This window comes from Dasypus novemcinctus, chromosome 3, assembly GCF_030445035.2.
Source record: "Dasypus novemcinctus isolate mDasNov1 chromosome 3, mDasNov1.1.hap2, whole genome shotgun sequence".
Classification (NCBI taxonomy): domain Eukaryota; kingdom Metazoa; phylum Chordata; class Mammalia; order Cingulata; family Dasypodidae; genus Dasypus; species Dasypus novemcinctus.
In genome coordinates, this window is record NC_080675.1 from 143,506,610 (window position 1) to 143,527,399 (window position 20,790).

Genomic DNA, 20,790 nt, shown 5'->3' on the forward strand with positions numbered 1-20,790 from the left:
AATCTGTGTTTCCTTTTGTTGCGTCATCTTGCTGTGTCAGCTCTTCGTGTGTGTGGCGCCACTCCTGGGCAGGTTGCACTCCCTTCCACGCTGGGCGGCTCTCCTTACGGGGCGCACTCCTTGCGCGTTGGGCTCCCTTACACGGGGAACACCCCTGTGTGGCAGGGCACTCCCTACACACGCATCAGCACTGCACATGGGCCAGTTGCACACGGGTCAAGGAGGCCCGGGGCTTGAACCGTGGACCTCCCATGTGGTAGACGGATGCCCTAACCACTGGGCCAAGTCCGCCGCCCTAGGGAACTTGTTATCCCAAAACTTGCCCTGCACATAGAAGACAGCTCACAGAGCTCTTTTACAGAGAGCTCTGAGAAAGTAGCCAAGTCATACAGCCAAAAGCAAGGGATTGCAGGGTGTAGGACATATAGTGCAGTGTCCAGGACCATGAGGGGACATTAGAACATGTAAACAGGGACCTCCTAGGGTCACAACAAGCAGAAGCCTAAAATAAGAGGCATATGCAGAAAGGATCAAGGTAGTGCCAGGGTTTGGCCTGGAGCTATTCTCTAAATTGACTGTATGGATAAACTCTAAAGGACAGCACTTGTACAGGTCAATCTGCCAAGACTGTGAAAGGTGTGTTTCATTGTTCCGCTCCTAGCATTCAAGGAAGCTCTGTCACAAAACTAGCTGGATACAACCTTAAGGAACAGATGCCTCCAAATCTAAATTCCAGGGACAATACATTAAAATATTAAAATACCCAGGTTTTCAACAAAAGACTACAAAACATACAAAGCAAAAGGAAGTGATATCCCAGGCAAAATAGAAAATTAAAGCCTCAGAAACCATCAATAATGAGGACAGACCTGTGATATACCAGACACTTTTAAATAATGGTCCTGAATATGCTCAGTGGGCTAAAAGAAAACATGGACAAAGAACTAAAGGAAATCAGTAAAATGATGAGTACAGACCATATCGAACCTGTGGGACCCCAAGCATACCAACATTTGCACTATGGGAGTCCTAGAAAGAGAAGAGAGAAAGGAGCAGAGAGAATATTCAAAGAAATACTGGCTGAAAACTTCCCCAAATTAACAAAAGACATGAATATAACATCCAGAATGTGCAAGGAACTTCAAACAGGATAAAGCCAAAAATATCTGTTGCCAAAGATAAAGAGAGAATGCTGAAAGCCACAAGAGAGAATCTATGTATCATCTACAAGGGAGCCTCAATAAGATTTTTTTAAAATTTTATTATTTTTTTTTATTTCTCCCCCCCTTGTCTGTTCTCTGTGTCCATTTGCTGCGTGTTCTTCTTAGTCCACTTTTGTTAGCAGCATGGGAATCTGTGTTTCTTTTTGTTGTGTCATCTTGACGTTCGGTGTGTGTGGCACCATTCCTGGGCAGGCTGCACTTCTTTCGTGCTGGGTGGCTCTCCTTATGGGGCGCACTCCTTGCATGTGGGGCTCCCCTATGTGGGGGGCACCCCTGCGTGGCAGGGCACTCCTTGCATGCATCAGCACTGCGTGTGGACCAGCTCCACACAGGTCAAGGAGGCCCGGGGTTTGAACCGCAGACCTCCCACATGGTAGACAGATGCCCTATCCACTGGGCCAAGTCCACTTCCCTCAACAAGATTTAAGTGCTGGTTTCTCATCGAAAACCATGGAGGCAAGAAGGTCCTGAGAAGAGAGACAAAGTGCTAAAAGCAAAAAACTGCCAACCAAAAATTCTGTATTCAGCAAAACTTGTCTTTCAAAAATGATGGAGAGTAATTTTTTTCTTTTTTTTAGGAGGTAGCAGAATTGAACCTGGGACCTCATACATGGGAAGAAGGTGCTCAATCACTAAGCTACACTCACTCCCAGATTATATTTCTGAATGTGGTTAAAGGGGGAAATTTTATTATTTATTTATTTCAAATTCACAAAAACGAAAGAACAGAAAAAGGTAACTCAACAAGTTAGGGAAACATTACTTCTTAAAAGTTCTTTTTCAGGTACTTTTATCTTATCTAATTCCAACTGCTAACTTGGTTGTTTCCTCTAGTGTTCAGAAAGATACACAGATGAACATAGATTAGTAAAATGACATACTCAAGGTCTCCTTATTAGTGAAAACAAAAAAGAAAAAAATGCTTAACTGTATTCATATCTCAAACCAAACCCCATTTTTTTAAATTTTTATTTTTTACTTTTAGAAGGTAAATTTTAGGTTGTATATATTACTAAAATTAAAAAAAAAAAAAAAGGAATTAAGACATTCCCAGTTAAACAAAAGCTGACAGACTTTGACACCACTAGATCAGCCCTACAAGAAATGCTAAATGGAGTTCTGCAGGTTGAAAGGAAAGGACACTAGACAATGGACTGAAGTCACAAGAAGAAATAAAGATCTTCAGCAAAGATAACGAAATGAGTAAATATGAGTACTATTGTATTTTTATTTTTTTAACCCTACTTTTTACTTCCTACAGTATCTAAAAGGCAAATGCATAACATGTAAGGATAAATCAATGGTTTGGGATTCATAATGTATAAATATTTAATTTGTGACAAGAACTACATAAAGGTGAGGAGATGAAGGGGCATAGGAACATAGTCTATGTATGCTATTAGAAGTTAAGTTGGTATCAAAGCAAATGAGATTGTTATAGATTTAGGATATTCAACGTAAGCCCCATAAGAACCACAAAGAAAATATGAGAGAATACGCAAACTCATAGACAGAAAGCGCGGTATGGATGACCAGGGGTGGGGAACAGGGATAATGGAAAATTCCAGTAATGGATGGTGGTGAGGATATGGCAACATTGTGAATGTGATTAATCTCACTGAATAATATACTTGGGAAGGGCTGGGATGGGAAGATTTGTTATATATATATGTTTCCACACTTTACAAAAAACTGAAGTATAGAATATAAAGTTTATATATCAATGTTAAATTTCTTGAACTTGAAACTGTATTTAATATGATTACATAATTACATTTGTTTGTAAGAAACGTACATGAACATATCATGTGTTTAAATGTGTGCAACCTGCTCAAGTGTTCAGAAAAGTGACAAGATATATATATAGATAGATGATAGATAGGCAGACAAGATATAAAGAAGACAGAAGGGGGAAACGGACTTTGGCCCAGTGGTTAGGGCGTCCGTCTACCACATGGGAGGCCCGCGGTTCAAGCCCCGGGCCTCCTTGACCCGTGTGGAGCTGGCCCATGTGCAGTGCTGATGCGCGCAAGGAGTGCCGTGCCACATAGGGGTGTCCCCCGCGTAGGGGAGCCCCACGCGCAAGGAGTGCACCCATAAGGAGAGCCGCCCAGCGCAAAGGAGGGAGCAGCCTGCCGAGGAATGGCGCCGCCCACACTTCCCGTGCCGCTGACGACAACTGAAGCGGACAAAGAAACAAAACGCAGCAAAAAGACACAGAAAACAGACAACCGGGGGAGGGGAGGGGAATTAAATAAATAAAAATAAGTCTTAAAAAAAAAAAAAAAAAAAAAGAAGACAGAAGGATACGGCAAAGGTAGCAAGATGTTAAAATTGCTGGATCTGCGTCACTGGGGAGTGGGAGTATAATGGAGTTCTCTGTATGGGGTTTATATCATTTTTGCAACTGTCTTGTGAGTCTGAAATTACAATATTTCAAAATAAAAAGTTTTTTTCTTTTCTTTTTTTTTTTAAGGGGGGAGGGGGTAGTGAATCGCCTTTCCTAAAATCGGAGGACTTGACCATAAAAGTTATCTACTCCATCAAGGTGCTCAGGCTGCCTGTAAGATGATAAGGGCACAAGCTTTCCTGGAATCCCCCAACTCAACTGTACAAGCAAGTTCTCTTGACTATAACTGTTCCCCCTTTAACCCTTCTTCCAACTGTTCCATTAGCTGGATGGGTGTCACTTCCAGTGGTCTCCACCCTGGTTATACTTCCTTTGGTAACTAAATCACGAAATTCAACTGGGTCCTTGCTCGGATGATGCTGCAGTCAGGAAGTAAGAATCTGCAAAGAGGGGTCTGAGGTATCTGGGGACTAACTTCTTCGCCATAATAGCTAAAGGATATTTCCATTCACTTGAGAAATCCTCTGGTTTCTGAAGGACCAGGTGGCTGTTAATCGTCTAGGCAGAGAAGTTTCTTTAATCTCCCCTTTTGGTGCATTTCCTTCCTGGTAGGGGTTTCAGCACTGTTTACAGTGAGATTAAAAGAGAAAAGGGAGAGACTAGGGCTTAGATCCTGAGGTTGGGGATATCACCAAGAAGCCACTCCAAGGCAAGAGAGTGTGTTATATTGGGGAGAGCAGGTAGACTGCTATAAAGTATCTAAAACAGATCAACGAAGACAAAACAAAACCATTAGTCCAACAGTTGACCCTATGATTTTATTAAAAGTCCTAGGGTATGTCAACACATCTCAAAGCCTTTGACTCCAGAGTTACTTAAACCAACTCTGAATTCCTTCTGCTGCAGTTCTAACCCACTACCCTCCATCTGTGCTTGGTGGCCACTGCTCTAAAATCCTTCAATGTGGAGAGAACATCCCTTTTACATTCAGGGTGTGTGTGTTCTGCTTAAAAAAAGAAGAAAAAAAATAAGGCCCATTTCCTCTGCCAAATCCTGGGTGTGAGCTAAGTGCAAAGTTAAAGGAGTTAAAATTAAACTGAAAATTTGTACTTTGGGTTTAGACTCTCATAATTCCACTGGCTATTTAAAAATATCTGAATGTGGTTACTTTCTCTAGTCCAGTAACTGGAATTACTCAGTATAAAGAATTTTCAACCTCCAAAAACAAATGCCACACAGGACTGCATGCTTCTTTCCTCAATTTTAACATTTAAGAGGATCCCTCATATTCATATTCAGTCCCCCAAAGATGCCCACTGGGGAGCCAGTGAAGAGTCCAAGGAAGTCAGATTGTGGAGAATGGAGTGGGCAGTGAACAGCTGAAGGGCTCAGCAACCAACGCTAAGGACCCTGCAGTTCCTGAAAAACCTGATCCTGAAGCAGGGACCCAACAATGGGAGCTGAAACTTTCATTATAAAAGAAAACACATTACTACTCTAAAGACAACTGATGCTTGTTTCAAAACTGTGAAAGAATGTCCTTAAAAATCTTTTAAATTTGACCTTCCTCTCCATTCTCAATACTCAGCCCTGCTCCCTATCACCTCAAGTCACTGCAAGCCTACTTTTGCCTCCAAGCAGGGTCTCTGTGACCACCGGTAGGGAGGTGGTCAGGAGGCAGCCTGGACTATGTGGAAAAAGGCCTCTACTTGGAGTCAAGCCAGAAGTATATACCCAAGAGCTTAGGCTTCTGTCTCTATAGAAAGGGGATAATATCTGTTTAACCTATAAAGTAAAAACTCTAGCCTAAGAAAACATTCCCAGCTTCTGGCTGCCTCCAGAAAAAAAAAATTCAAGCTCCTAAACATGACCTACAAAGCCGTCCAATCTCAACCTCCCCTTCCCACCCCCCATTTCCTCCAATCTCATCACTTGCCATCTTCCACCCTTGCACTACAAATCTAGTTTGAGTTGTCCTCTCCAGGAAACCTTTCCAGCACCCAGCCTTGAGCATCCTGGGGCTCTGAGGGCTGCCACCACATGAATCATTTAATTGTCTATTAAGCACCCAATCCTCCTGGAGGTCAGGGATTGTCCTCGGTAATCAGCCTAGCAGGGAGTAGACATCAGAGCAACTGCTTAACAAATGTCTTATTTATTGTGCCAGGCTCAATATTAAATGCTGGGAATGAGGTAGTGAGTCAAACCATTGTGAATCATGAAGTGTAACTAGTTGAGTAAATGTTGAACAAGTATTACTTTTTATAAACAACAAAAATGGTTTTTTTTTAGGTATTTATTTGTTGGGACAACTCAAGCAATAAGCTCCTGGGAGGCAAGTCAACACAGTGCAATGCTCCAGATCTGAACCAGGTCTGCAGCCTTGAGAAACTCCCATCCACACAGGGTACACCGGCAAATGTTGCTCACCTGGGTAAATGCCAAGGGGACTCGGCAGCCACTGCTGGCCAAGGCTGGGGTCCTTGCCAGCAGAGGTACAGTGCAGGGCTAGGAGGAGACAAACAGCTACAGACGAGGGTGCCAGGCAGCAGGACTGAGGTCAGGACAGAGTGCATTCTTCAAAATGCCTCTACCAGATAGGATAAGCACACTATACAGGCAGACTAGAGGGACCCAGAAGGAGCAAGAAAGAGGATGGGATCTATTAAAACCAGGATCAGCTACATAACTGGTAGGGCCCTGCGCAAAATGAAAATGTGGGGCCTCTTGCTCAAAAATTAGTAAGAATTGAGAGCACAGTGGAGCATAAAGCCAAATACAGGGCCCTTCCTCCCTTCTTATATGACTGCACAGGTCCCCATGAAGTGGACCTTGACAAAATGGGCAGCTAGGGCCTAAAACAGAGTCTTCTCAAGGATGGAACCGGAGAGGAAGCAGCTCAGAATGAAAACTATTTTTCCAGCACTTCTGAGGACAGAAGGCAGGCTCTAGAGTCAGACAGACTTGGTCAAATCTCCACTTGCCTTCCCCTTCACCCATTGCTACTTTACTGCTATGTCCACAGTCAATGCACATCAATAGGCACAAAAGGTGTGCTAGTAGATCTCAGTCACTCAAGTTACCTGCAAGGGTTACTTATGGAAAACAGGAGGTCTCAAACCAGTGGGAGCAGCAAGATGCCATGCCCAAACCTCTTGATTTTGTATCAGCAGAAGGCTGTGCTTCTGCACCCTGTTTACTTGTTTTCCTTTTCCACTAATCTAGAGACTTGATTTTCTTCCTTCAGTGAGCAGGCATTCAATAAATGTTTGTAGCTGTGGTTTCAACCTTACCAGTCCCTTACCAATTAGTTTTCAGGTTCCAGTTTTTGCACAGAAGAGAAGACACAAATCAAATTGATCCTGTGTTTTTTTGGTGCTCGTGGGTTTTAAACAGGTCAGCTTTAAAATGGGCCATCTCCTTTTGCAGATCCCATCTCTAGCTAGAAGGCCAACTATTTGAGAAACCAAGGCAGAGAGGAAATAGCCTTCACAAAGGTGTTAGTGGGGATAGATACTAGTGTTTTTGTTGTTTTAACCACAAAATCTAGTTTTCTCTTAACAGCTAATGAGGCAACATCAGTCACGTTCCAAGGGGAAAGTTAAGGTTCTGGAGAGAAAAGTTGGACATGTCAAAAGCTAGAAAGGCCTTGGAGCTTCTGACTACAACCCACAGCAAGAAATACATTTTATGGGAACACCTGCTTCCCATGTATGAGGTCCCAGTTCAATTTCCTGTACCTTCTAAAAACAAACAAACAAAAACAACAAACAACTCTCATTGGGGAACAGATGTAGCTCAGTGGTTAAGTACCTGATTCCATGTACAAGATTCTAGAGTCAATCCCCCATACCTCCTTAAAAAATACATTTTACATCTTTGCTCAGCACAAAATTTGTGTGTTTAAGTATACACAACTGAAACTAAACTCAAGTGAAAACTAAACTTACACTTACAATTATTATTTTCTGTCATTTTAAAAACTTTTTTTAATGTAAAATTTGCAAAATGCTGACCTATAGTTTAGCCTTCTTTTCCCAGAGAAAGAATCAACGTTCACAGGTAGGAATAGAGCCAAGGAACCTGAGGCTGGGTGATCTTTTCTGCTACACCACATCCATGGATCAGAAATCACAGTCCCCAGTGTAAGACAGTGGAATTAACAGATCATCTATGTAGATCTGGAGTTTCTGCTAACAAGGCAATTCTGCACCCTCAAGGGTATCTAAGACTCAGGTCTCCAAACCTCAAAGATCTTTAAAATTCATATTACTTTAAAAATAAACAAAAACCTCTCCAAGAAAAAAGTGTCTTGTGTGTCTGAATTTTTTTGTTTTCTATAATAGAACTCTGGAGAGGCACAGGCGTGGAGCACATGGCCGAGGCAAGCAGGTGACGGCACTCATTATTTTAGGGAACCATGTAACCCAAACTGAGGCGGGCTGCACCGGTAATTAAGCTGTCGGCTGAGGGTTGGTGAGGGTCGGGGTAATAGGCTAAACCAGTCAGCTGGAGGAGGGCTGGCTAGGAGGCATTAACATAAACCCTGTGACCAAGATCCTGCACCACCAGCAACCAGCTTCCTATCTCCTCCTGTGGGTGTGGGGAGGATGTGGTTTCTGCCTGGACAAGGCAGAGGAGTTAGTTCCACTGCAAATGCCTCCTCAAACCAGAGGACAGACGGGCTTTGGGCTTGGTAAATGGGCCAGTTCAGCTGTTGAACCCTGGCAGAGCTGGGCCCTCCCTCATGTTGTGCCTTCCACTGAATTTAGGAGTGGTCAGTCCCACCCTCTGCAGGCAGCCTTCCCAGATTGTCCCAGCACCTACCCTAGCCTGTCTGATTTTCTTTTCCTTTTTTTTTTTTTGCCTGCCTGATTTTAAGAATATGTGTCAGAAAGGAAATGTGCAGAACAGGAGGAAATGGGCCCAGAGGGCTGTTTGGGGGGCCTGGAAACAGAAAAGTAGGAATCTTGGGTCTGACTTTGCTGGGTCTGGGGTGGAAAAAGGGGGAGATGAGGGTGACAATACTGAAAAATCTAAGCTCCATTTCCTAAATGGTTGTTTCCTTCCTACCTTTCACAGTGGGTGCTGGAAGTCCTGGAGAAGCAGGAGTTGGAAGCGGAGTCTAGTGACTACTCTAGTCCAAGCAGGTGGTAGCTGAATGGTAACTAGGAGAAGGAAAAGGAGGATAAGAAGCACAGACGTATAGTCCTAAGAGGCAGATCAGGCAACCTGGGCTCTTAAAGGTACCCTTAAGAAGTCATCTCCATGCTCAGGGCTTTGGCCATTCCCCCTATTCCACACAATGGTCAGTGGAGCCTGGGCACAGATCAGAGGTCCCTTCCAGTTCCAAAATTCTGTGGGTCTGTATGCTTCTAGTCCATGAGTGAGTACTTCACATCCAAACTTGTCACTGCTCCCCAAAAGGAGGGAGAAATTTCATGGGCCAAAGGAGCCTAGGAGTCATCATTTAGGGATGTCAGAAAGGAATTCTGGGACTTGGGGCAATTATCTAGGGTAATTACTGAACTACAAAAATCAATCATCTGGTCTCTTAAAACACACCAGGATCACAAAAACAGCCCCTGGAGGCCCAGGTGGGGGTCTGGCACTGTCCCATCTGATGTCTGTCATCTCATCTCACAGGCCATCAGGTGGCTTCCAAGCTCCCCCTGGCAGCAGGGAGCAGGCACCTCAGTTCGTGGTGTCGCGTTCCCAGCTCACCAATTATGTGGTTCATAAAAAACCACAGCCATTCACGGTGATCTTATTAAAGAGCCACAGCTCTGTCCTCATGCAACAGAAAAGCCACGAAGAGATTGAAGAAGAAGGACTAGCAGAGGAAGGCCTAGAGAGCTATCGGAGGTAAATCCTGATAAATCTTCCAAAAATGCTGCTTTGCTTAGGTCACATCATGTCGTGTCAAACCCACAGTTCCAAAGCCTTTACTGGATCAAATGCAAATCCAGAGTAGGATTTCCAGCACTCCACTCATCAGTGCTCCCCAAAGAAAACGCAGAGTCCTTCCCAAGGCAACTTGTCTCCACCTCATCCCTCTGGCTAGCTTTCCTAACCTACAGGGAAAACAGTGACACCACCTGGCATTTCTTCAGTGCATTACAGTTTGTATACTTCCCCAGGCATTGCCTCATTGAATCTGCAGACAATAGGAAGTGTATCTGTTCCATCCTTTCCAAGGATCTGCCCCTGTCTACCAGGGCCCTAGGAGAGCCAGTGGAAGGCAACAGGACATCTGGCAGTCTTTCCTCAGACCTCTTACTGACGAAAATTCTGTCCACACCTGTCTCTGCCTGACCAGAGAAGGACTTTCAGCGAATGCTTGCAGAGTGGTCAAAAGTGAATGGACCACTTAAGTCAGAGGTAGGGATAGAGTGGGGGTGGGCAATGGCTCTGGAAAATCACCTAGATTCTAGAAGACTAGTCCCTTAAACTTGCTTCCTAGAGTGAAAGCACCCCACTAAAACTACTCAGGGACAAAGCACCAAAAATATACCAAAATGACTTCCCTAGGCCTTCTGTCCTAGCTGATATAGGATTTTTACTCATCAGACACATGTGAGCTGGCAAATCAAAGTTGCCCAGCCCAGCCCTCCAGGCATCTAAGACTCTAGGCATTCAGACTCAGAGGCTGGGGCACTTCCCACAGCCTCAGTGTGGACACCTGCCTCATTTCCAGTTGGACATTAAAAAATGCTTCAAAGAGTTTAAAGAACCAATCACTGCCACCACTTGGGAACCACTGGATCCAATCCAACTCCTCCAGCAACTGACAAAGCCTGGTGGAAACCAACTAAGTGGACTCACCCAAGGTCACAGTTAGCCCACCATGGAGTTAAACCTTGGGGGGTTCTCAAGAACTCCACTCTGGGGTCCATACCCCAAAGCCATAACCTCTTCAGGTTAACTTCTTGAAGCAAGAGGACAAAGGCACAGAAAATAAAAGTAGCTGTTAGGAGAGCAGCCAAATGTCCCAGCCAACAGAGTTAAATAAAGCCTGATTTGGCCCCCTCATCCCTCATTCCCCTTCCCAGCCTACACACATACACCTCAACAGGGCTCCAAGTGCAGAAGAGGCAGGGGAGGGCTAAAAACCTCAGAGACAAAACCCTTGACTTTGGCCTCATTCCTACCATCTCTACCCAAAATGACAGCAGCATTGGCAATGACAGAGGCAGAACAAACACCGTGGCACTGACGCCCTAGGACCCAACCTCCAATCAGACACCGCTGATTTGGGCAGATCCAGGGACCAATCATGCAGAAGAACCTAAGGCTAGGGCTGAAAGTTTTTTTTTACCCAAGGCTACAAAACAACTAAGCCAAGGGCCACACATAAGAAGCAATTTAATCTCAGCTCCTTCTCCCTTAGAGAAATGTGCAACTTGCCTAAATTTGTAAATTAAATACGTATGGTAAAAGCATTGGTGACTAAAGCACAAGGACTACTAAGAAATAACTGTTAGTTACATATTTCTACTCACTGGAAGAGGGACAAACGAGAAGCAAGTGAATGAGAGAACAAGGAAGGAATGAGAAGGTAAGGAACTGCTAGAAGGAAGGGGAGAGAAGGGATTTCCGGAAAAGGGAAGGGAGATGGAGACAGACAAACAAGGTCAAACACTGACTAAGAGACAAGCAGTTGAAAAGAGAAAAAAGAGCAAAGTTTGTAGGTTTCAGTAGGTTTTGTAGGTTTCAGATAACTTCCCAAGTCCCAACCTCTACACCCGGGTTTTGGTGATAGAACTGTACCTATATTTACTGTTTTTTAAATTAGGATACAGATTAAGAGTTAATTGTTCACAGGACTGCAGCTGTTTTAATCTCAAAATGCTAAAAAACAAAACAAGAACAAAAACTTTATAACTTTAATGAATCCTGAAGAGTCAGAAAAAGGACAGATGACAAGCTATGTAAAAAAGGACCCAATGATTTTAGTTTTGGTCAGAAGGACCCAAAGCCAACCCAGACAAGGCCATCCCAGGCTGTGCTGACAGAAACAAGTGGAATGAACCCAAGTTCCTAGGTCAGAGTCCCAACCACTCCACACCGATAGGACCAAACCTGAAATTCTACTCTGTGCATTTCAAAACTTAAGTAAGGCAACCAAGGATGGGAAGGTGTTGAAGACAAGATGGATGCTGGGGGGTGGGGGTAACCCTATGATAACTGTTTTTAACTTCAATTCTTTGAAGGAGTTATCATGTACAAATGGAAATTCATTTATTCTGTGTTGTTCAGGTGGTTCAAGAACTAAGATTAGTACGCAGAAATTACAAAAGCAGCTTTCTGCCCAGTTTAAATCACTAGAGCTGTCCCATAAAAGAATGGGCTGCTCTGAAAACTAGTGAGCTCCCTGTCTCTGTCAGCATATGAAGCAGAGGCCACTAAATGACTGTTCGCAAAGAGCTTTTTTTTTAAAGGGACTTTTAAAAATTTTTTTTAAGATTTATTTTTATTTATTTCTCTCCCCTTGCCCCACCGCCAGCTGTCTGTTCTGTGTCCATTTGCTTTGTGTTCTTCTGTGTCCACTTCTATTTTTGTCTGTGGCACCAGGAATCAGTGTCTCTTTCTGTTGAGTCATCTTGCTGCATCAGCTCTCCATGTGTGGCGCCACTCCTGGGCAGGCTGAACTTTCTTTCGCGCTGGGCAGCTCTCCTTACAGGGCGCACACTCCTTGCACATGGGGCTCCCCTACCTGGGGGACATCCCTGTGTGACAGGGCACTCCTTGCGCGCATCAGCACTGTGCATGGGCCAGCTCCATACGGGTCAAGGAGGCACCGGCTTTGAACCATGGACCACATGGTAGGCGGATGCTCTATCCATTGAGCCAAGTCTGCTTCTGGATACTTACTTCTTTAAAGAAATGTTACTTGTTTAAGCCACAGGCCCTGAATCACTCCAACAATATTCACAGGGCCAATTACATGCTAGCCATAGTGCTAGGCACCAGAGATACAGCAGTAAACAAAATATAGGTTTACTTTCTAGAGGGGGAAACATGAACCAAAAAAACCAAAAACAAAACCACCCAATAAATGTATCTATCTATATATTAAGTCTACAAATGCTATAAAGGAAAAAAGAATACAGCAAGAATAACAAGGAACACAACTTTAGAAAGTGTATCCAGGGAAGGCCTATCCAAGAAAGTGAGCTTTCAGTGGAGACCTGAAGCCAAGAGATCATCTCCCCAGGTGCCTTCTAGGCAAAGCAAACAGCCAGGGCAAAAACTGAGGAGCATGCTTGGACCTTATGGGATAAAGCCTGGAGGCCAGGTGGCTGCAAACAAATCTGTGGAAGAAGGGAAGGAAAGGAGTTGGTGATGGGGGACCAGGGTGGCGGGAGTGGTTGCTATCTGTCTATACCCACACTTACATACATACCCAGGGGACATTCTGTATGTAATTGTGGGTTGGGGTGTGGGGTTTCCACCACAGTGGAAGACAGAATTCTTTGGATCAGAGCAAAAGAAGTAAGACCTAGCCATAAGCCTTAGATTTCTCTTGCCCTGCCTTAAAGGAAAAAGGAGCAAAAGAAAAAAGTAAAGAAGCTTTATCAGGACTGTGCTTACCCAAAGTTTCCAGGTAGAAAAGGGCCCAAGTTACACCCCTGGGAAATATTTTGAGAGTTTGGGCACATGAGAAGTAGTCAGAAAATCTGGTTTAGTTCCAGGTTTTACCACTTGGAACTGTGTGACTTTCAAGAAGACTTTACTGAGATTCTGTTTTCTCATCTCTAAAATGGGGAGAAGAATCCCTACCAATCCTACTAGTTTCCATGGGATCAAATGAGATAATGGCCACAGAAGCACTTTGTAAACCGGGTCATCCTGGAGGTTAGTGTGACAAATTTTATGAGTAAACCTCTTACCCAAGACTTCACACCGCAGAGAGCAGACACTGGGTGTTATATAACTCTGAATCCCTCACCCACCAACAAATGTTTGCAGAACAGAAAAGCACTATAAAATAATAAAAGGAAACCTGCCATTTTTTCTTCCTATTAAACCACAGCACACTTTATGAGCCATGCCACCAATGGAAGGGAGACCACACACATCATTCTAGAACATGGTCAGAATCTCCTGGAAAAGGTGAAGAAAGCCAGAGAAATATACAATACACACAACATTCCACTACAGATTAAGTAGTCTTGATCTAGCCCCATCTCCTCACTATACAGATGGGGAAACTAAGCCCACATAAGGAGACTATCTCATCCAAAGTCACTTATGTAATATTTTTCTTTTTAATTTTAGTGAATAAGTAACAGTCACACGGTTTCAAAACTAAAAAGTATAAAAGTATATGTAATTAATTCTCCCTCTCATTAAATATCTTCCAGTTTTTTGACATATATATAAGCAAATTCAGAATCTTATTCTTCTCCCTTTTACCCCAAACTAGCGTATTATAAACTGATGGTCACCTTGCCTTTTCTCATGGGCTACGTTTAGCATCAGTACATAAAAACCATCCTCTTTTCTTAATTACAACTATACAGAGTTCCACTGTGGGGATGTACACCATCATTTTTCTTAACCTATCCTTTAGTGATGAATATTTGGGTCACTCCCAATCTTTTCCTGTAATAAATAATTTTGCAATACATAGGTCTGAGCATTATATCACTTTGTATTTACCCCCAGCTTATTAACAAAGGACTGGCGCTGGATCCTACTTCCTTGAAGTCCTACAGTCTAAATGGGGTCATCACTTCTACCTGTGTGGACAGTTAACTTCCACTCATTCAATAAATTCTACTTAGCCTCTACTAAGTGCCAGGCTCTGGGCCAAGTTCTGGGGATACAATGATAAAGATGGTTTTGCCTTCTGTCCAGTCTAGAAGGGACAAGCACAGGAGGAACTGTCAAAACACCTAGGGGTGGTTCAGGGTACTTTGAGAGCCATCTGAGTTCTCAGGGCCAGTCTCACTGAGAGCCATTTCCCTGGAACTGGGTGGTCAACCAATCTCACAGGGGTTCTAAAGAATCAAAAAGGTAATGCTTACTTAATACTTAGCATTGTGCAAGGCATACAGGTGTTCAATAAGAGGTAAGTTCCCTTCCATCCTGTTAAGTGCTCTTGCTATCTGGCAAGGATAGCAGGTGTTTCAGATAAAAAACTGGGCATTTACATACCCAGTCAACTACCACCACCACCACCACCACCCACCACCTCCCACCTACCCACCCACCAACACATCAACACCAACACCCTTTAAAGGAAGGTTGGAATATACTGCTCTTTTTCTTTAGCAACAACCTAAGTCTCTAATTATGTCTTAACCTTTCATTGGAAAATGGTTCGGCCTTTTTCCCACCCCCAACTAACCATCCACAGGGAGGCTTTTCAGATCCTCTTGAGTATCTCTGAGCCCCCCTGGCTATGTTTCTCATCTGTGTGCTCAAGCTCTAGCATTTGAAGTACGCCTGAGCCATAAGGAGAAACCCAGACACATTTATCAAGACCCTGGCATAGAAAGGTATGGGCAGGCACATGAAAAGCTGATTTTACCGGGATTTCCCTGATATAAAATAAAAGGGGGGGTGGGGATGAGAAAAAATATTGACCATTCATTTTACTTTTCTGTATTCTATTTCACAGTAAAATATTTACTTTAAAAATCAGAAATTTCAACATCATCGGCTTGCTTTCTAGGGAGATTCAGGGGGAATGAAGCAGACTTTATGATACAGAAGAGAAAGAAATGGGAAGTCAGGTCTAGAATATTTCCATATTATCAGCAGCCCTCAAGCGGCTGGGGGAAGGCAGGTCAAACCTGAGACACAAGATGATGTGCAAAGCATTGAAATCCAAGAACAGCCCCTCAGTACTTATACTTATGGCCTTGCACTAATTACTTAACCTTTTTGAGCCTCAGTCCCCTCATCTGTTAAAATGGGAATAATCCCATTCATTTTGCAGTGTTTCTGTACAGGTTAAATAAGAATGTATATAGTGCCTGACACATAAGTACTCAACAGTTAAAAACAAATGAAACATATATATTATTTTTTCTCAATATTTAGTAAAAAGATGAAAAAGTAGTGCCTTCTCTTTAGAAGCCCAAAGTAGAACAGCAGAGGAACTTGAGAAAGATGCATTTGAGCTCTGAATAATGAGAAGTTTGCCAAAGACAAAAGGGAAGACAGGGTATGCTGCGCCAGTGCAGCATATACAAAGGCATGGGGGCAGGCCTAGTTTGGTGAGTTGCTGGAGCACCAGAACGGGTACTAGAAATGGGGGCCACAAAGGAGAACAGCAATACTACATAATTAGATGCAAAAATCTATTTTTAAGTCTCTGCATACATTATTAATACATTACTATTAAAACATTCTCTCTCTCTCTTTTTTTAAAGATTTATTTATTTCTCTCCCCTTCCCCGCTCCGGATTGTCTGTTCTCTGTGTCTATTTGCTGCCTCCTCTTCTTTGTCTGCTTCTGTTGTCAGCGGCACGGGAATCTGTGTTTCCTTTTGTTGTGTCATCTTGTGGTGTCAGCTCTCCGTGTGTGTGGCGCCTTTCCTGGGCAGGCTGCACTTTCTTTCACACTGGGTGGCTCTCCTTACAGGGCACACTCCTTGCGTGTGGGGCTTCCCTACGCGGGGACACCCCTGCATGGCAGGGTACTCCTTGCGCCCATCAGCACTGCGCATGGGCCAGCTCCACATGGGTCAAGGAGGCCCGGGGTTTGAACCGCGGACCTCCCATGTGGTAGCTGGACGCCCTAACCACTGGGCCAAGTCCGCTTCCCTATAATATTCTCTTTTTTTAAAAATATATGGAACACTTCATGAATCTGCATATCATCCTTGCATGGGGGCCATACTAATCTCTGTATCATTCCAATTTTAGTATATGTGCTGCCAAAGCAAGCACTATAATATTCTCTTTAGCTCATTTTTCTGAACTTGGGTTGCTACCTTTCTCAATTAAGATCAGGTCCAGGGTTTAAAGGAATAAGGAAGGCTGAGAAGATTGGAGGAGAGTGTTAAGCAAAATTAATAGCCTTATGCGGGAAGCATCACACTATCCAGCCCCATAATACTAGAAAGCCATTTTCCTATAGGGCTTACTACACCAGAAGCTCCTTTCAAATTTATGCAGGAATACCTGCTTCTAGATGAAAACTACCTGCCAATTATGGCCCATCCAAGTCCTTGGGAGAGGTTAAGTCAGTGGCTGGATTTGTGACCTCTGACTTAGCTGTGGGCTTCTCCTTAAAATAAATCTCGGAGGTCCCCCAAGTCCAGCCTCACACCATCTTTGGTCAGAAACATTGGTAGGGTACCTAACTACCCAAAGGTGCCTTGACCCCCAAACCGGGTGGGGAGCCTGTGTTGAATTTCAACAGCTGGAATTCAAAATTCAGTAATAGGGGCCCTCCAAGAATCATTTCAGAAATACCAATGGAAATCCTACCCTGATCTACTACAATGAGAGCCTGCAGTTACCAAAATTGGGCAGTACATCTGACTAGACCAGAATAATATCAACTGCAGGTGGTTAGTATTTGCCTGGCAGTTAACTGGCAGATACAGATGTGTTTAATTTCCACCTCCTCCCAAAACACATCACCATAAACAAGAAAATAAATCTATAATTGTTAATAAATGCAATTTGGAAATACAACTCTTTCAGAGCACACGCCCCATAATAAAAGATATTCTGGGATGAAAAGAGGGTCAGCTGGCCTGGGGAAATGCCTAAGGGGATATGAGCAAAGAGTATCAGCCAGTTGTTATGCTTTTGTACCACTTTTGTTCATTCGATCTTTCTTACAAATCACTTCATGAATTTGCATCTTAACTTCACTGGGCTTCAGCTTCCTCATCAGGAAGATAACTCATAGTGAACTTCCAGATCAACTATTCTAAGGCTCATGTGGGCTGAAGTCCAGTGGTCACTTAAGTGCATGCTCAAGTGGCACCTCCTCAGGGAGGCCTTCCTGGATCACCCATCACCTTAACACAAGCTTATCTTCATAGCATTTATCACACTTTTTGTTTATTGATTGTTTCCTGCAATGGAATGGAAACTCCATGTGGACAGGACAGATGATTTATCTGTCCAGTTCACTACTGTAAACATAGTGCCTAAGACAGAACCTGGCACACAGCAGACATTCAATAAATAATGTTTAATGAATTAGCCGGTCATTCAGAGATCAGCTGGGTTCAATCAGAAAGACAGGGATTTCAATCCTGTACCTCCATTTGCTTCTGGGTGGCTTTGGGAAAGCTACTCAACCCCTCCACATTATCTTCTATTTGCCAAAATCACCCCTGCCCCAACTCTCGTTAACATCACGCACTGGTCAGCCAAGTGCTGCCCATCATCAGGGACATCTGTGGCTGTAATCAGCCTCCTTGGGCTAACAAGGTAAGTCAGGTTTCTGATGCAGTGGCACCTCTCAGACAAGGATCCAGACTTTACTGGAGCCTATGGCAACCTGCCAAACACAGAGAGGCTATGTTCTCACTTCTACTCCGACCTTGCCCTACGACTGGCTGCTCCTGACAATGACCACACTGGCTGCTGGCACTGGCTGGCAGAGGCTCCTGAAGGCCGGTGGAGGCCAAATGCCTGCCATAATCCAAGTGCCCCTTCAGCTTTAAGAGGAAGGCATTCCATGCCAACCCCTGCCACCCCACTGCCCAGCTTCCAAGACCAGCTCCTCTATCCCACTGCAAACAGCAGCCCCGAGAGTGTTCCTTTCTTAAACTCACAGATGGTGCCTGAATGTACAGACACACCAGCACTCTTAACCAAGACACAAAGAAGGCATGTCTGCAACAGAGCAGCAAACCAGATGGGGGCTAAAGGAGCAGAACCATTCATTATGGCCACAGGCCAGCCTCTGCAGACTGGCTTCTTCAGGCCTACCAGAGAAAGCTGGGGACCTTTATTAATGTACATGCCTGCCCACTCTGCCTAGGCCACACCCTGGGTAGACCCAATTCTCCACGCGGAAGGGGAGACATGAGGAAGAAACTCTCTGGGTAACTGTGACAGCCAGTTCCTGGCCCTTCGTATGGACCAGGCCCTCTGTGCCAGAACAAACAGATCCTTTCCACAGGCAGCCAGGCGGGAGGTGGAGAACCACATGTGACATCATCCTAAAGTCTGCCTGAGGTACCCATATACCCACACTGAGCTCCACACACTCTCAACACTGCCCTCTAGCAGGAGATACGGAAAGATACACTGACCAGACCCAACAGAGAGCAAAGCCCCAAAAGCACACCCAACAGAGCACTACCAGAACTAGCTGAGAGAACGCTGTGCATCCTGGAAGTTCTGGGGATGTACTTTTATGTCTGATGGATGGACACAATTTGCTCCCTTTCTTCCAGAAAGTTGAAGAACACCTTCCGGAGCACGTGACTTCTCAGGAGTTGTTTGAATGAAAGATGAAGGACTGGGCAGACCTGCAGTCAGGAAGAAGCGGAGAGGCAAGAGAGGCTGACGGAGACCAAGAAGGCAAGTGAGACAGGGGCCCCATCCCTCACCTCACTAGGGAAAGGGAGGTCCTGAGGAAAGGAATGGCTCCAGCTTGGCTGTTATGCTGGGGCCTCTGTCCCTTGCCCCAGATTCCTCCCACTCCAAGACACCTGAGGCAGGTAGACACCCCTTCCAACAACTGTTCCCACCATATACAAACTCAGACATGTAGTATTGTTCAGACAGGCTGGCTACCCCTACCCATTCAGATGCCTTACTGAAGCCTGGCCCAGTTACACACATTCAGGTGTGTTCAAAACACACCTGGCACAAACCACATTTCTTTCAGTCCTGACAACCCCTGGGAAGCAGATATTACTTTATTCATCACTTTGTAAATGAGGCAACTGAGGCTCAAAAAGGTGATCTGCTAGATATCCTCAAGAAATGGGGCTTATATCTGGCTGCTGGGCTCTGGGGCTCCCTTCTTCCATTAGACTCACTGACCTCCTGCCTTAGTTTTCTAAGGCTTCTGTGACAAAATAACACAAACTGGCTTAAAACAAAAGATACTTATTCTCACAGTTTTGGAGGCTAGAAGTCCAAAATCAAGGTGTTGGCAGGGCCAGGCTTCCTCTAAATTCTGTGGGAAAAAAACCTATTGTGTACTTATCTTTTGGCTTGTAATGGAGGCTTGCTGGCAAATCATGGCATTCTCCACTGTCTGACACTGTACAAATTTTCTCTTATTAAGGGGCCTGCCCTACTATAGTATGACCTCACTTTAATTTGCCTAATTCCATCTACAATAGCCCTATTTCCAAATGAAGTCACATTCTAAGGTACTGGGATTAAGGATTCATATAACTTTCAGAAGACACAACTTGACCCATAACACCCCTCAACCCTCTGGAGAATGAGGATGGGTCAAGTCTGATCTTGCTCAATAAATTCCACACAACCTCCAAGAGCAGCCTCAAGAGATACAGGTAAATGAAAAATTATGAGTGTGATAAACACAAACATGGATGTGAATATGCGTTCTGCACAGCTGTGAGGTTGTTGGGGAGGGGGGGCACTGCAGACCAAGGAAGAGATTCCTGCATCCCCAGGTTAAATCCTGTACCCTTTTTTCCTTTTTCCCACTTTCTTTGCTCCAATTTTCTCTTCTTCAACATCCATTTACTTTACTTCTTACCTGCTGTGAAATTCTACACCCTACCTCAGAGTGGTTGGTGCCCAACTGTGCGTTATAAAGTCTCCTTTGGAGTGTTTTAAAAACACACAGACTGGGGAAGTGGATTTGGCTCAACTGATAAGAGCGTCTGCCTACCACACAGGAGGTTCAGGGTTCAAACCCAGGGCCTCCTGACCCGTGTGGTGAGCTGGCCCACATGCAGTGCCGATGTGCATAAGGAGTGCCGTGCCACGCAGCAGTGTCCCCCGCGTAGAGGAGCCCCATGCACAAGGAGTGCACCCCATAAGGAGAGCTGCCCCATGCAAAAAAACGTCGCCTGCCCAGGAGTGGCACTGCACACATGGAGAGATGATGCAGCAAGATGATGCAACAAAAAGAGACACAGATTCCCAGTGCCACTGACAAGAACATCAGAACGCAAGTGGACACAGAAGAACACAAAGCAAACGGACAGAGAGAACAGACAATAGGGCAGGAGAGAGAAAAAAAAACAAACACAGACTGGGCATCACCCTCACAGCCTTAGTCAGAAGTTGGAGTAGAGTCTGG

The 20,790-nt window shown here is 44.4% G+C and overlaps 1 protein-coding gene and 1 non-coding gene across 4 annotated transcripts in view; both read right to left on the minus strand.

The window, feature by feature from the left end:
- ANP32A (acidic nuclear phosphoprotein 32 family member A) overlaps positions 1–20,790 on the minus strand; it is a 45,969-nt gene that overhangs the window by 10,895 nt on the left and 14,284 nt on the right. The gene's annotated exons all lie outside the window — the stretch shown is intronic.
- Positions 16,375–16,478, minus strand: LOC111762485 (U6 spliceosomal RNA). The gene has a single exon (XR_002795588.1). It is a non-coding gene; the product is annotated as a U6 spliceosomal RNA (small nuclear RNA).